The sequence below is a fragment of the Cucurbita maxima genome, unplaced genomic scaffold, assembly GCF_002738345.1.
Source record: "Cucurbita maxima cultivar Rimu unplaced genomic scaffold, Cmax_1.0 Cma_Scf00010, whole genome shotgun sequence".
NCBI classification, from domain to species: Eukaryota; Viridiplantae; Streptophyta; class Magnoliopsida; order Cucurbitales; family Cucurbitaceae; genus Cucurbita; species Cucurbita maxima.
In genome coordinates this window covers 384,711-400,265 of record NW_019272026.1, presented here as the reverse complement: position 1 = coordinate 400,265, position 15,555 = coordinate 384,711, and the positions used below count along the sequence as shown (strand labels likewise).

The 15,555-nt window shown below is 42.2% G+C and overlaps 1 long non-coding RNA gene and 1 other non-coding gene across 2 annotated transcripts; both read right to left on the bottom strand.

Moving 5' to 3' along the window:
• Nucleotides 1-3,037: 3,037 nt before the first annotated feature.
• Nucleotides 3,038-4,104, bottom strand: LOC111485543. The gene is made up of 3 exons (XR_002718679.1): nt 3,931-4,104; nt 3,761-3,838; nt 3,038-3,153 (listed from the first exon to the last, which is right to left on the bottom strand). It is a non-coding gene; the product is annotated as an uncharacterized LOC111485543 (long non-coding RNA).
• A 10,876-nt stretch (nt 4,105-14,980) lies between these two features.
• Nucleotides 14,981-15,120, bottom strand: LOC111485836. The gene has a single exon (XR_002718733.1). It is a non-coding gene; the product is annotated as a small nucleolar RNA Z247 (small nucleolar RNA).
• Nucleotides 15,121-15,555: the final 435 nt, after the last annotated feature.

Genomic DNA, 15,555 nt, shown 5'->3' with positions numbered 1-15,555 from the left:
AATACATCAGGTTATTCATTTTTGCTAAGTTCAGAAGTTGTTTCATGGTTCTCAAAGAAGCAACCCATAGTCACACTCTCCACTATTGAATCTGAATTCATTGCTGCTGCAGCTTGTGCTTGCCAAGCCATATGGTTGAGAATGATGCTGGAAAAATTCGATCATATCCCAGTTGGAGCTACAGTGGTGTACTGTGCTAACAGTTTCACTATTAAGCTGACCAGAAATTCAGTCTTGCACGGTCAAAGCAAACATATTGATGTTTGTTTCCACTTCCTCTGTGATTTAAGTAAAGATGAAACTGTGATGTTACAAAATTGTCATACTAAAGAGCAAGTGGCTGATATCATGACAAAACCTTTGACTCGAGTTATGTTTGAGAAGTTTAACATGTTGCTTGGTGTCTGTCAAGATCTTGAAGTTTGATTTAAAGATTGAGTCATCAGTTTGGAGGGGATGTTGCAAAAGATTTAGTTACTATTTTATGTTTTAGTTCCCAAATATCATATCACTAATATTATCTTATGCTGTATATTTTGTTTTGGCGTGATATTCTGCGTTCTATTAGAATTTTATTTTTATTTTCCGTTAAACATTGTACTGACTATAAATAGTCATTTTTCACGTAATAAAACATTGAATTTCCTTCCTTCTACAAACTTATCTTCATTAAATTTATCACCTCTAAAACTAGATTTTTTACTAAAATCAATTCAATTGATTTGTTACAAATAAAGAAACGAGCTCTTAAAATTATATTATTTCATTGAAATATTGATTTAAGAAAAACATTCAAGGTTTTATAGCTCAGTTAGTTAGAGCGTTAGTCTTATGAGCCGAAGGTTGCCGGTTCGAGCCCCGCTAGTAGAACCAACCAAAATTAGATGGCACTTTCAATACTACTTATTTAAACACGTAAGACCAGACTAGTGTTTTCCAGAAATACAAGATGTATTAAATGTTTTCGACATCTATACTATAGATATTTTTCTTTTTAAAGTTATATTTATTTTGAATATATAGAAATTTAGGGTGGGAAAGCTTTCATCATTTATGTCCCACCACCTTTTTTTTTTCATCTTTATCTTTCAAAAATTTTTGACCCGGACTTAGCGATCAACAATTAGTTCAGGTCGGTCGATTGTGAATCTTGGATTAGGTCACCAGCGGGTCTGCACTCACCAACCATATGCTAACACATGCCGCGTATTAGCCTTTCCTCACCTGTTAGCTAGACTTGCATCTTCGTCCATGCTTGACTATCAAGTTTAATGATTATATGGCTGGAATAACTCAGTTGGTTAGAGCGACGGAGGTTTAAATCTTCCTTCTAGCATTTTCTTATTTATTTGTATGTGTATCTACATTTGATTTCATAATTTTTTTGGTGTGAATGTCTATCAATGGACTACTGACACCTCCTCCAAACACCTCTCAAAACTCTATTCCTCCATATCCTTTTTAACACCTATCAAGACTTTTCCTTCACCCACGGATGCCGTCACTTCAAATAGTTAATACTTATCAAGACTCTATTCCTCCCTATCCTTCTTTAACTCCATATCCTTCTTAACACCTATCAAGACTCAATTCCTTCGCCCACTAATGCCCTCACTTCATATAGGACAACATCTACTAGTTGTGTTCCTATCACAGCCCAAAATTTGAATCTCGAAATCAAAGGCTGGACCAACAGACTATGCAATGAAATCGTGTAAAAGCAAATAGACAAGACGAAATTACAAAAAACTTAAGTAGTAAATGAGTTCTATGAAAAGTATGTAAATGGTTTACAAAACAATGCATGACAGATCTAAACAAAAATATGCACAGACTCCTAGATGCCCCGAACCGTGGCATCACTCACCTGAGAAAAAAAAAAGAGTAGAAAGGAATGAGTATAAAAATACTCAGTAATCAGCCTACTTGTAGGCTCTTTTTGCATCCTTATCTTGGTAGGTATCCACAGTCTTTCTCGGGTTTTTAAGGAGAGTGCTCTAAGCTATAACTCTCTTTTTTGTATCTTAGAAGGCTTGCCCATCTTATGCAGTGAAATTATTAGTGTCCTGAGGTGAGGCACGACCTCATAAGTAAATCTGAGGGGATCGTATGGATGGATTTGAATTTGTGACTCTCTCTAAACATCATCCATGGAGGTTAGCTGACGACCCTCACACGGGACCATACATTCACTAAATTCGGGGTGCGACCCCCTGTGTGCCGGTCAGCTACTGAGTCGTCCTACGTGGCTCCATGTCTCCTACTCAGGGATGAGTTTCTTAGGCCCAGGAGTCTTGTTCAGAAGACCCCTTAGCTATCACCACTTGGTCTGGGCACCTGTCACACTTTCCTATCCGAATTTTCCAAGCTCAACGATCTCCATATCGGAGCTCTATCTCGACGGTACGGTATCGGAGCAGAGAGGGAAGTGGAGGTTCTGATGACACTATCTATACTGCTAAACTCTAGCGGGCTACCTACAATTACCGTGGTGACCTATTATTCTTTCTAGGGTGAAGAACTTGGTGGCTTAGACTTGGATTCATGTATCTCAAGGATTCTCGTGCTTGGTCTCACAAACCTATCGGGTTTGGAAATCTGGGCTCTAGATCCGCCGGTAATCATTTCGCGGGCCTAATTGCACGGTATTCTAGAAGTCCCCCATTCTAGGGTCTCATCAAGCCTACTTAGTCACAAGCATCCTAATCTAAGCTCGTAATTTCTTCCTATTCATCAAGAAAGATAACACAACAATCATCATGCATAAGAGTTCACACGCAACAGTTCATGCAATATTAACAAACATGCTCAACGAGAAGATAACGTCCATCTTCACCCGGAGAGTAGATTTCACAAGTTTCCCATCCTTCTCATGCATACGTACTTTATCAGAATCTCAATCAAAACAGATTTAATAAACATTTCATATCTAGCTTTCCTTAATCATTTCATTTTCGCAGTTTCCATACTAATATGCTAGGTCCGGCTAGTTAAGTTTATGGGTGGTAGTATACATGCTCGTTCTTAGTGGTTCCTACAAGTACTGCTCGTGGGAATCCAAATGGCTACTTACTTGGTTGACGCGTGCCTTCTCGAGTTCGAGTTTTCTTGACGGAAAGGATTCCAAAAATTCTGAAATTTCCATGACAGGTCCTAATTCACATAATAATAGGGTCAGTATTAAAATCGGGTTAGAAAACAAGCAAACAGAGACCGAACGGAAAGAAAAACAGTGACTCACGCGTCTACACACACGTCACACGTGCCCTGGAGGGTTTCTACGCGCAGATCCTACGCGCGCGTGCCCGCACGTGGCTTCCCGAGCAGTCGCGGGTCAGAGGCGCCGGGTCGGGGTGGTTTACGGACGAAGCGGTTCATGTACGATGTCGGGTCGGGTTGGCCCAGATCTGCGTGCCTAACGCGTGTCCGCTGTAAGGGTGAGGACGCGCCTCACCAGTCAGTGATCGCCACGTGTTGATCACCGATTCTGCCACGCTCCTCCGTACGCTGGCCGACGCGTGGCGGCGTCTCTTCCCTCTCTCATGCGTGTTTTCAATTTTTCCAATGTTAGTCTCTTTCACGTTTCGATCTATTTTCTTCCAATTTTTTTATCTTCCAATCTGTAATCTGATTCAAGAATTTTCTTCATGAACCTTGTAGATCTCCTATTCTACTCATTCGAAACCATTTTCTTATATTTTTCTGATAATCACAGATCTTAACATTTGAGTTCGAATTTGGAGAAAACACGAGTTCTTACCGAAAATCACGTTTTCTTGAAACTTCGATTCGAATGCCAATCTTGGCCGCCTTCACTCCAAAACTTAACCAGATAATGCTGTTGAGGGTAAGAATCCAAGGATCAACACAAAATGTCGCTAACGCACGAAAACCTTGATGACTTCTCGATCTAAACATTTATGGACTAACCTGAAGTTCTTGGATGTTTTGACGAAATAGGAAGGTGCGATTTGTGAGAGCACCTTGCCTCGGGCTGTTGATGGTTTAGATTGGAGACTCGGATCTCCGGCGTCGGTTCTGATCCGATCTCCTCCTCCTACCTCAAAAACCTTAATTTTCTTTCTCTCTTCTTTTTCCTCTTTCTCTCCCCTCTGTTAGATAAAACCTGAGTTTTTACAGTTTTTCCTTATTCACACGATTTCAGAATATCTCCGTTTGACCATTTGACAAAACACGTCGAATGGATCACCAAAATTTTAGACGGCAATTTTGCAGGGAGGCATAGATTTAGTTTCTCTTTCTCTCTCTTTACGCAGAGGAGCCAACCTATCAACAAACAAGTTGAATAGCTCAAGTGGTTAGAGCATCGACCTAACAACACACAGGTCTCAGGTTCGAGTAGAAGAAAATGAAAAGTGTAAAAACACACACATCGTGGGGCCCCATTTAGAGTCTGATGTCCAGATTTTTCAATGCGGATCATGGGGCTTGCCAACAGTATCACCACACTCGGTGGTGCGACAACACCGACGAGAGCAACGGGTCCTCCTCCAGCCGCAAAGGACAGTAAGAAGCCATTGATGTCCCATGGGCGCAAGCGCGGGAAATATGGGAATCAAAAGAAGGAGTCGACCAATGGCAGGCCGATCTGCTCGAATTGCTGGAGCAAGCTTAGGAACAAGGAGAGGAGAAGGCTGAAAAGGCCCATGGTTTCTCGGGAGTGGTGGAGCGCCGAAATCAGACCATCGTCGGGACAACCTGGGAGATTTTGGGGAGAGGCAGTAATGACGGCCGTCTATCTCCTCAATCGGTCACCAACCCGGGATGAGCCGTTGGAGCTTGTACACGGCGATATTTGCACGGGCCCATCAAGTCGGCGACCCCAAGCGGTAAGAGTCTCTTCCTCCTGTTAGTCGATCACAAACGCCGCTTCATGTGGTTGACCCTGCTGCAAGCGAAAAGTGAGGCGGCAGAGGCGGTTAAGTGCATTAAAGCACGAGCGGATGCCGAATGTGAGAAGAAGATGCGAGTGCTGCGCACAGACCGAGGCAGAGAATTCACCTCGACAAGTTTCGATAAGTAGTACTGTGATGAGATCGGCATACAACGGCACCTAACGGTGCCCTACTCCCCCCAATAGAACGGAGTGGTGCAGTGCCGAAATCAGACCATCGTCGGGACAGCCTGGGAAATTTTGGGGAGAGGCAGTAATGACGGCCGTCTATCTCCTCAATCGGTCACCAACCCGAAGCCTTGACGGGAAGACACCATATGAGGCCTGGTACAACAAAAAACCAGCGGTACATCATTTTCGCGTGTTCGGCTGCGTCGCATACATGAAGGTAACACGTCCCCACCTCGCCAAGCTCGATCCCAGGGGGCTGAAGGTCGTCTTCATCGGCTATGAACCCGGGAGAAAGGCGTACAAACTATATGATCCTGTAGGGGGGCGAGCTCACGTGTCTCGCGACGTGGTCTTCGACGAAAGCACCTTCTGGTAGTGGAATGACGTGATCGAGACAGCCGGAAGAAAAAGCCCTGCATCAGCAGCCGCTAGCAGGTGCAACCCCTGAACCAGTGGAATTCGCAACACCACGGACTGCGGATTCGACGCTGGATGCCGATCACGATACTGATTTGGAGGCCAGGTACCAGAGGATGGACGCCTAGTAAGAGGAGGTGAACCACCTGGACTGGCAGTGCGCGAGCTCGAAGAAATGGCCGAACTATATGCCATCAGTGCAGATGAACCGAACACCTTCGCCGAAGCAGAAAAGAACCCGTGCTGGCTGAAGGATATGTGAGCCAGTTTATGGAAGCACCTAGAGAGGAGCATCTAGTGGCTGTCAAGCGCATCCTGCGCTATGTAGCCGAAACCAGAGGCTCGGGTGTAAGATTTTACGCAGGGAGCGGAAAGGAGAAACTCAAACTGGTCGGCTACAGTGATGTCCCATGGGCGCAAGCGCGGGAAATATGGGAATCAAAAGAAGGAGTCGACCAATGGCAGGCCGATCTGCTCGAATTGCTGGAGCAAGCTTAGGAACAAGGAGAGGAGAAGGCTGAAAAGGCCCATGGTTTCTCGGGAGTGGTGGAGCGCCGAAATCAGACCATCGTCGGGACAACCTGGGAGATTTTGGGGAGAGGCAGTAATGACGGCCGTCTATCTCCTCAATCGGTCACCAACCCGGGATGAGCCGTTGGAGCTTGTACACGGCGATATTTGCACGGGCCCATCAAGTCGGCGACCCCAAGCGGTAAGAGTCTCTTCCTCCTGTTAGTCGATCACAAACGCCGCTTCATGTGGTTGACCCTGCTGCAAGCGAAAAGTGAGGCGGCAGAGGCGGTTAAGTGCATTAAAGCACGAGCGGATGCCGAATGTGAGAAGAAGATGCGAGTGCTGCGCACAGACCGAGGCAGAGAATTCACCTCGACAAGTTTCGATAAGTAGTACTGTGATGAGATCGGCATACAACGGCACCTAACGGTGCCCTACTCCCCCCAATAGAACGGAGTGGTGCAGTGCCGAAATCAGACCATCGTCGGGACAGCCTGGGAAATTTTGGGGAGAGGCAGTAATGACGGCCGTCTATCTCCTCAATCGGTCACCAACCCGAAGCCTTGACGGGAAGACACCATATGAGGCCTGGTACAACAAAAAACCAGCGGTACATCATTTTCGCGTGTTCGGCTGCGTCGCATACATGAAGGTAACACGTCCCCACCTCGCCAAGCTCGATCCCAGGGGGCTGAAGGTCGTCTTCATCGGCTATGAACCCGGGAGAAAGGCGTACAAACTATATGATCCTGTAGGGGGGCGAGCTCACGTGTCTCGCGACGTGGTCTTCGACGAAAGCACCTTCTGGTAGTGGAATGACGTGATCGAGACAGCCGGAAGAAAAAGCCCTGCATCAGCAGCCGCTAGCAGGTGCAACCCCTGAACCAGTGGAATTCGCAACACCACGGACTGCGGATTCGACGCTGGATGCCGATCACGATACTGATTTGGAGGCCAGGTACCAGAGGATGGACGCCTAGTAAGAGGAGGTGAACCACCTGGACTGGCAGTGCGCGAGCTCGAAGAAATGGCCGAACTATATGCCATCAGTGCAGATGAACCGAACACCTTCGCCGAAGCAGAAAAGAACCCGTGCTGGCTGAAGGATATGTGAGCCAGTTTATGGAAGCACCTAGAGAGGAGCATCTAGTGGCTGTCAAGCGCATCCTGCGCTATGTAGCCGAAACCAGAGGCTCGGGTGTAAGATTTTACGCAGGGAGCGGAAAGGAGAAACTCAAACTGGTCGGCTACAGTGATAGTGACATGGCCGGTGATGTTGATGATCATAAGAGCACTAGCGGAATGATCTACTTTCTCTCAGGCGGTGCAATCTGCTGGCAATCAACAAAACAGAAGGTAGTTGCTTTGTCTTCTTGCGAAACAGAATACATCGCTGCTTCGATGGCAGCAACGCAAGGGATCTGGCTTGCGCGATTAATGGAAGAACTCATCGAGAGAGAAAGTGATCCACCAATGTTATACGTAGACAACAAAGCTACAATCTCCCTGATCAAAAATCCAGTTTTGCATGAACGAAGCAAGCACATAAAAATCCAGTTTTCTAACTCTTTCCTATTTAATCTCGAAATTGTTATTGTGATTTATTGCAGGTTTTAAGTTTTTCATAATTGGTTATTGTTATTTGTCGAACTATTTTATTGTATTAATTATAACTTCCACTTATTTCCAAAAAGTTTCATAATAAGAAAAATTAATTCTATAGAATTTAAGCATGTATATGTTATGATATTTGAATTGTATGATAATACTTTCAGTACGATGTGTTCAATGATATGTTTGAGATAGAATACGAGAAGGATGCGATAAACGTAATATAACGATAGGACAAACATATGTTCATAAAATGAAACGATAAGGTTATGTATAGAAAATGCAATGGTTATGATAGATTGATGAAACGATGCGACAAGGTTATGCATAGAAAACGTTAAGTTATGATAGTTTGATAAAGCGATACGATAAGGTTATGTATAGAAAACGTTATAGTTATGAAAGATTGATAAAACGATATGATAAGGTTATGTATAGAAAAAGTTATAGTTATGATAGATTGATAAAATGATACGATAAGATTATAAGGAACTGATCAAGGTAGGCTTGAAGGTGGCATCGATTAAAGGCATACTAAGGTTTGGATGAAAGGACAAGTTATGTCCATGCTTCAATGGGGCTTTTGATATTCTAGATCAATCTGTGACATACAAATGAAAGGTTAAGCCCAAAATATATATATATATATATAGAAGAAGCCACGTGAGGACAAAAGGATTAGAGAGAGAAATATTGATTCATGATTTCATTACTTTCGAGGATGAAAGTTATTTTTAGGAGCATGACACCAAGGGTTCGGCTAACCTCTAGACGCCACTATAGATTAGCTTGAGTTATGATGCTTGATGATGTACGTAATATATATATTTCGATGAATGACGTACTTGATATGTTTGATACACTTTATGACAAGATTGCGTTCATGCCTATCAATGGACAACTGATATCGATGAACACTTGCAACAAGTTGTTAAGACGGTTGAATATGTGGCTAGAGTAGCTTACTTGAGTAGAGTTTGGCAAACCTTAACCATAAGGGTAGATGTGAGATTCAAGCCTTTTTCTAGCGTTTTTTAATTTATCTTATTAATTTTTTTATTTTACATTTTGTAATTTCAGGATTTTTTGTGACATAGGTGGTCGGATTTGAACTATATGAAATCTTTATGACATATGTTAGTGTAACATATGTGTAAGATTTTAAGCAAATTGGAGAGGAAAAGCAGTTGAAGGCACTCGAAAAGTTAGTGAGTTGAATATGAAGAGAGAACGCGCATACAACATTTGCTAGTGAAGTTGCATATATCATGATATGGAAACCCTAACTAGAGTGATTACATAGAATTACAAATAAAATTAGCACTTGAAGTCTATTTTACCTAAACAACATATATGGCTTAGAGATTTAAAATGAAAATTCTTAACCTTGTAAGAGCATATAAAGAATTCATATTTTAGGATCTTAACTATTATGTAAATTAAATAAAAAATCTTTAAAATATACATAAAAAAGACAAATTAAAATCTGGTAAAATTTTAAATTTAAATTAATAGCAAACAACACTTCAATTAAATACAAATTAAAATTCAATTATAAAATAGTAGTGTTCAAATTTATTAATAACTAAAAAACGGGTTTGAGATACATTTGAAAAAAAATTCTAGAATTAAATATAAAAATACAATGACACTCTAGAACGACCCCTTCTGTGACCGAGTAGCTCTCGAACGCTGCCTTACCCCGATCGATAGCCTGCATATATAAAAAAAGAAAAGAAAAGAAAAGGGGTGAGTATAAAAAAAAGTATACTCTATAAGCAACCTACTTGTACGCCCTCATTGAATCTTGGACCTAGCAGGTTTTCACGGGCTCTTCTCTAGACTTTAAAAAGTTCGGCCCTTATTTAGGAATCTCTTAGTTGTTCCGCACACAATAGTAGCCATCTATAGTAGCATCTATCCTGAGCTAAACTATTTATGTAGCATCATCCCCTCTCAGAGCGGGTCTATTCCGCATAAAATAGTTGCTCCTCTATTTAACTACTATGTAGTCCCTCGTCCCTTAGTAGGATGGTTTATTCCACGTACGCTAGTAGCCTCTCATGATATCAACTTGTGTCATCCCTCGTCCTTCTCATGGTGGGTTTATTCTTCACGTAGTAGTAATTTCTCAAATCATCTACTTAGGTTGTCTGTTGTCCCTTCTCAAGGCTGGCAGGCACATAGTAATGACACTTTGAGTTAAGTATTTAAGTCGTCCATCGTCCATCGTCCTCTCTCAAAACAGGTTGATTCTACACACAATAGTGACTCTACAAATTGATATCATTCACACTTCTAACAGCTTCATAAGTTTTCCTAAATTTTATTAAGTGTCAAGGAGGCTTACAAGGGCGCTTAGGAAGTTTAGATATCAATTCGTGTTTCCAAGTCCTAAGGTACTCGATCTACTGAAAATGTTTTGACTTATGTCTACATGAAAAGTATTCTAGCTCTAATGCCCTAACTTATCCTAGTACGTGCATGCTTTTCTATGGAAATATTCTATCGATCACTTAGAATCCATAATCTTCCTACAAATATTAACTTGAAACTAACACATAACCTACGTGCAAACAACATGCTCAACAAGGAGATAACATTCATCAATCTCTCATAGCACAAACCCCAAATTTCCTTTCTTGCTTTCTAGTAGAGAGCAAAGCATTAAATAGACATGCATCATCAATTCTTATCTTAGAGGCATTCCTTTTATTTTCCATCGCATATGTATTACTCTTGATCAAAATTGCCCATTAGAGTTCACAAACATGAATTTTCTAACCACATAAGGTAAGATTTGATTGCATGCTAGCACTTCTTAGTGTTCTTAACACGTTGCACATTTTTATTAAACACATAAGAGACTGGGTTGAATCGCTATAGTGAATCTAGCATAGGGGACGGGTCATGCGCGGGTTAGTTGAAGCGGTCGGGTCAAGTCAAATCTTCTCAACATGCAACATCCCTGCGAAATGGACATGTTGCACCACTCAAAATCCAACATGTATCCAACCCTCAGTCGAATGCGCTTACTGCCCCTCCGCTTGACACGTGTCCTCCAATTGTTTGTCCTCCTCGTTTTTCTACATATTGTTTTTCAGGATTCATAACGTTCTTTTTTAATTTCTTTGGATTTTTGTATGTTTTCCTACATAATCTAAATCAACATGATTTATTCATGAAAGTTGTTGTAGAGCATTGATTCGTTTTTTTTTTAATTTATTTATAATCAATAATTTTGATGAAAATTGGAAGAAAACCATATTATTGCAGTTTCTTGTGGTTGTCCAGAACTCTGACTTTCGGTTCGAATCAATTCTAACTTTCGTCATGAAACTTGTATGAAATTTTTCCAAGAACCACATGTTAGGTCGAATGGCTCAATGACCTTACCTAGGGTCACGACCTCATGTATTTATAGATGTGTATAATGAAGATTACATTCTAAATCATAGATTTGTTAACAAACTATGAAATCATAGATTTGGTAACAAAACTATGAAATCATAGATTTGGTAACAAAACTATGAAATCATAGATTTGGTAACAAAACTATGAAATCATAGATTTGGTAACAAACCAGTAAATCATAGATTTGGTAACAAACCAGTAAATCATAGATTTGGTAACAAACCAGTAAATCATAGATTTGGTAACAAACTAGTAAATCATAGATTTGGTAACAATCTAGTAAATCACTAGATTATCTTACTATACACAAATATGATTTACTCTAAGTTTAACACCCCCCCTCAATCTGGACGATGTACTACTAAGTTCAGATTGCGCCTAAAATTGCTAAAAGAAGGAGCTGGTAATGGCTTTGTCATGATATCGGCGAGCTGATCCTTCGAAGAAATAAGTCGAACATCAAGCTGACGAGTCGATACTCGTTCACGAACGAAGTGGTAATCAACCTCAACATGCTTCGTCCGTCGATGAAAAATTGGATTGGCGGACAGATAGGTGGCACCAATGTTGTCACACCACAGGCTAGGTGCTCGCGCTTGCGAGATCCCGAGCTCACGCAAGAGAACTTGGATCCAAATTAATTCAGCAGTGGCATCAGCAACCGCCTTATATTCGGCCTCCGTACTAGAACGAGAAACTGTTGATTGTTTCCTCGAACTCCAAGAGATAAGATTGCCACCAAAGAAGACTACATAGCCTCCAGTGCTTCGACGATCATCAGGATTCCCGGCCCAATCAGCATCTGAAAAGGCACTCAACAAATCAGTGCTGGACTTTGTAAGACAAAAACCCATATCAATAGTGTCATGTAGATAACGGAGAATTCGTTTGACTGCCGCCCAATGTATAGATGTTGGGGAGGACATGAACTGACACACTCTATTGACACAGAACGATATATCAGGACGTGTCAGAGACAAATATTGGAGAGCACCAACGACACTCCGATAGCGAGTAGTATCCTCAGGCGAAAGCTTTTCACCACCATCCAATAATAACTTCTCACTAGGAAGCATAGGTGTGAGCACACCTTTGGAGGTGAGCATATTGGTTCTGGACAATAAATCTTGAATGTATTTATGTTGTGTCAGAATAAATCCATTGGAAGTATGGCGGACCTCAATCCCAAGAAAATAACTCAAAATGCCAAGATCCTTGACAGCAAAATCATCCTGAAGCTGTGTAAGAAGTTTATCAGTAGCCGTAGAAGATGAGCTGATAATAATAATGTCATCAACATAGATGAGGATATACATCTGAATGCTCGTCTGGTTAAAAATGAAAAGAGAAACATCAGCCTTTGAAGGTGTAAAACCCAACTGTAATAATTTGGAGCTAAGGCGAGAAAACCAAGCACGCGGAGCTTGTTTAAGGCCATAAAGCGACTTATCCAGCTTGCAGAGATAACCAGGATGTTGAGAATCCACAAATCCAGGGGGCTGCTTCATATAAACATCTTCATTAAGAACGCCATGAAGAAAAGCATTTTGAATATCAATCTGCCGAATAGCCCAACCACGAGAAATAGCAAGAGATAGTAAGAGCCGAATGGTAGTGGGCTTAACAACTGGACTAAAGGTATCATCATAATCAACGCCATACTGCTGTTTAAACCCTTTAGCAACCAGGCGTGCTTTGTAGCGATCAACAGAGCCATCTGGCTTTTGCTTGAGTTTGAAAACCCATTTGCAATCAATAACGTTAAGACCAGCACGAGGAGGAACTAAGTGCCATGTCTTATTTTTTTGAAGTGCTTGAAACTCATCATTCATTGCCTGACGCCAGAGGGGATGCTCCATAGCAGTAATATGTGAAGTAGGTTCAGAGGCAGAAGACCGAACTACAAAATATGTTATTGTTCCATCTGTACGCACCTTGGGTTTCTTGATATTGTGCTTCAATCGAGTACAATACAGATGAGTAGTAGGTGCAGGATCCACATTTGAGGGGACAGCCGTATCAGCCGTTGCGAGGGGAGCAACCGATGCTACAGTAGTTGGTTGACCAGCGGCCGAGGATTCGACTGGGCATTGTGCAATATCATCTACTGGCGGAGGAGTCGAGGCCTCAATCATTGGCTGAACAACTGACGCCGATTCGCATGGCAGCGATGCGGAGGATTGCTGCGGCAATTTCGAAGTTGATGTAGACACCAAATTTTTTGCATCCAAAGAGTTAGTAGGCACAGACATATGCATGTGATCATTCTCCAAATTAGTACTGCTATTACCCAAATGTGAGGCACCCAAATCAGGAGCATTATGCGTTGACTGCATGATTGAGGAAGAAATAGGTGGGACTCTCTTGAATGGAAAAACATTTTCATCAAATATGACGTCTCTAGACATATAGACACGACCAGAATCTGTGTCAAGCCACTTATACCCTTTATGTAAAGAACTGTAGCCTAGAAAGACACATTCCTTTGATCGAAAAGAGAGCTTTTGTTTGTTATATGGACGAAGATGAGGCCAACAAGCACACCCAAAATTTTTTAATAAAGAGTAATTTGGTGGGATATGAAAAAGATGCTCTAAGGGGCATTTGTTATTGATGACACAAGTAGGAAGACGATTGATGAGATATGTGGCTGTAAGAAACGCGTCATCCCAAAATTTAATAGGTACATGAGCATGAGCTAGAAGGGCTAGGCCTATTTCAACAATATGACGGTGCTTGCGTTCAGCAGACCCATTTTGTTGATGTGTGTGAGGGCACGAAACACGATGAGCAATTCCAAGGGAACGAAAAAATGTGTTATGAATTTTTTGATATTCCCCACCCCAATCAGATTGGACCCACTTGATTTTAGTATCTAGAAGGCGCTCAACATGAGCTTGGAATTGCAAAAATATACGAGGAGCTTCTGTACGATCATGCATTAAATAAATCCACGAAAATTTACTGAAATCATCAATGAAGCTAATATAATATTTAAAACCCCCAACAGATGGAGGTGCAGGGCCCCAAACATCCGAAAAAATAAGTTCCAAAGGTGACGAAGACCTATGGAAAGAACTAGTATATGGTAACTGATGACTTTTTGCTGACTGACACGCATTACAAATTGACAAAGATGACTCACTAGCACACGAAATATTATTGAGACGCAAAATTGAGTTTACTACTTGAGATGAAGGATGTCAAAGACGTGCATGCCATTGGTCGTGAGTAGTAGATCTGCTCACCAAGGCATGCTTGAGATCATTGACATCGGATGGCTTAATAGGATAAAGACCAGATTCACACCTCCCATCTAGGAGACTTTTCCTCGACCGTCGATTCTTTATAGAAAAATGCCAAGGATGGAATTCAAAAAATACGTCATTATCACGAGAAAATTTATGAACGGAAAGAAGATGTTTGGAAATTTCAGGCACATGCAAAATATTACGCAATTCAAGAGGACGAGTAGCAGTATTAATTAGAGAATGACCAGTATGCAAAACACGCAAATCTGCTCCATTGCCGACTTGAACTTGTTCACCTCCATGATAGCGTTCACGCACAGCGAGACAATCTAGGTCACTGGTGATATGATCCGTAGCGCCTGTGTCAGTGTACCAATTTGGGTCAATCTTGTAAGAGGAAGTAGCCGTTAGTGTCGTGGGAGGAGCAGAAGAAGGTTCATCTTGATAGGACTCATCCATCCTATGCCAGCAGCGGATAGCAGTATGCCCCACTTTGCCACAGATCTGGCAGAAAGGACGAGTAGAAGGGCCACGACGATCACCAGCAGGACGAGAGGATGCATAACCTTGAGAACGACCACGACCACGATCCCTACGCCCACGATTCTTCTGCTGACCACCACGACCAGCATAATTGGCAGAAGATCCAAGATTTAACTGAAGTTCAGCCTGGTGTTGTAGTTGGCGAGCTTCATACGTCATTAAATGTGCAAACACATCATCAAGCGTGAGGGGTTCACTCTTGGTAGTCATTGAGGTGACGAAGGGATCATAGTCAGGGCCAAGACCAGCAAGAAGATACGCGATCACATCATCATCCTGCAAGGTAGAGCCGGCGGCGGCCAACTCGGTGGCTAGCCCTTTGATCTTGCGAAAATAATTTGCAGCAGATTGATCTCGTTTCTTGGACGTGGCGAGCTCAATACGAATTTGAGTAGTGCGAGCACGAGTTGACGATGAAAACATCCGTTGCAGGGTATCCCACGCCTCCTTGGACGTAGTAGCAGCAACCACATCGTGAAGAATCTCCTCAGACATGGAGGAGAGAAGACCGCTAAGAACCTGTTGATCCTGATCATACCACTGATTATAGGCCGGATTAGAGACCAGCTCAGCACCAGCCGCAGTTGAGGAAGGTACCAACTTGGCAGGTGCGACATTGGTGCCATCGAGATAGCCCATAAGCTTCGTACTTCGTAGATAGGGGAGGAGCTGGGCGCGCCATATGATGAAGTTGTTTTTGGTTAGACGAATTGTGACAGC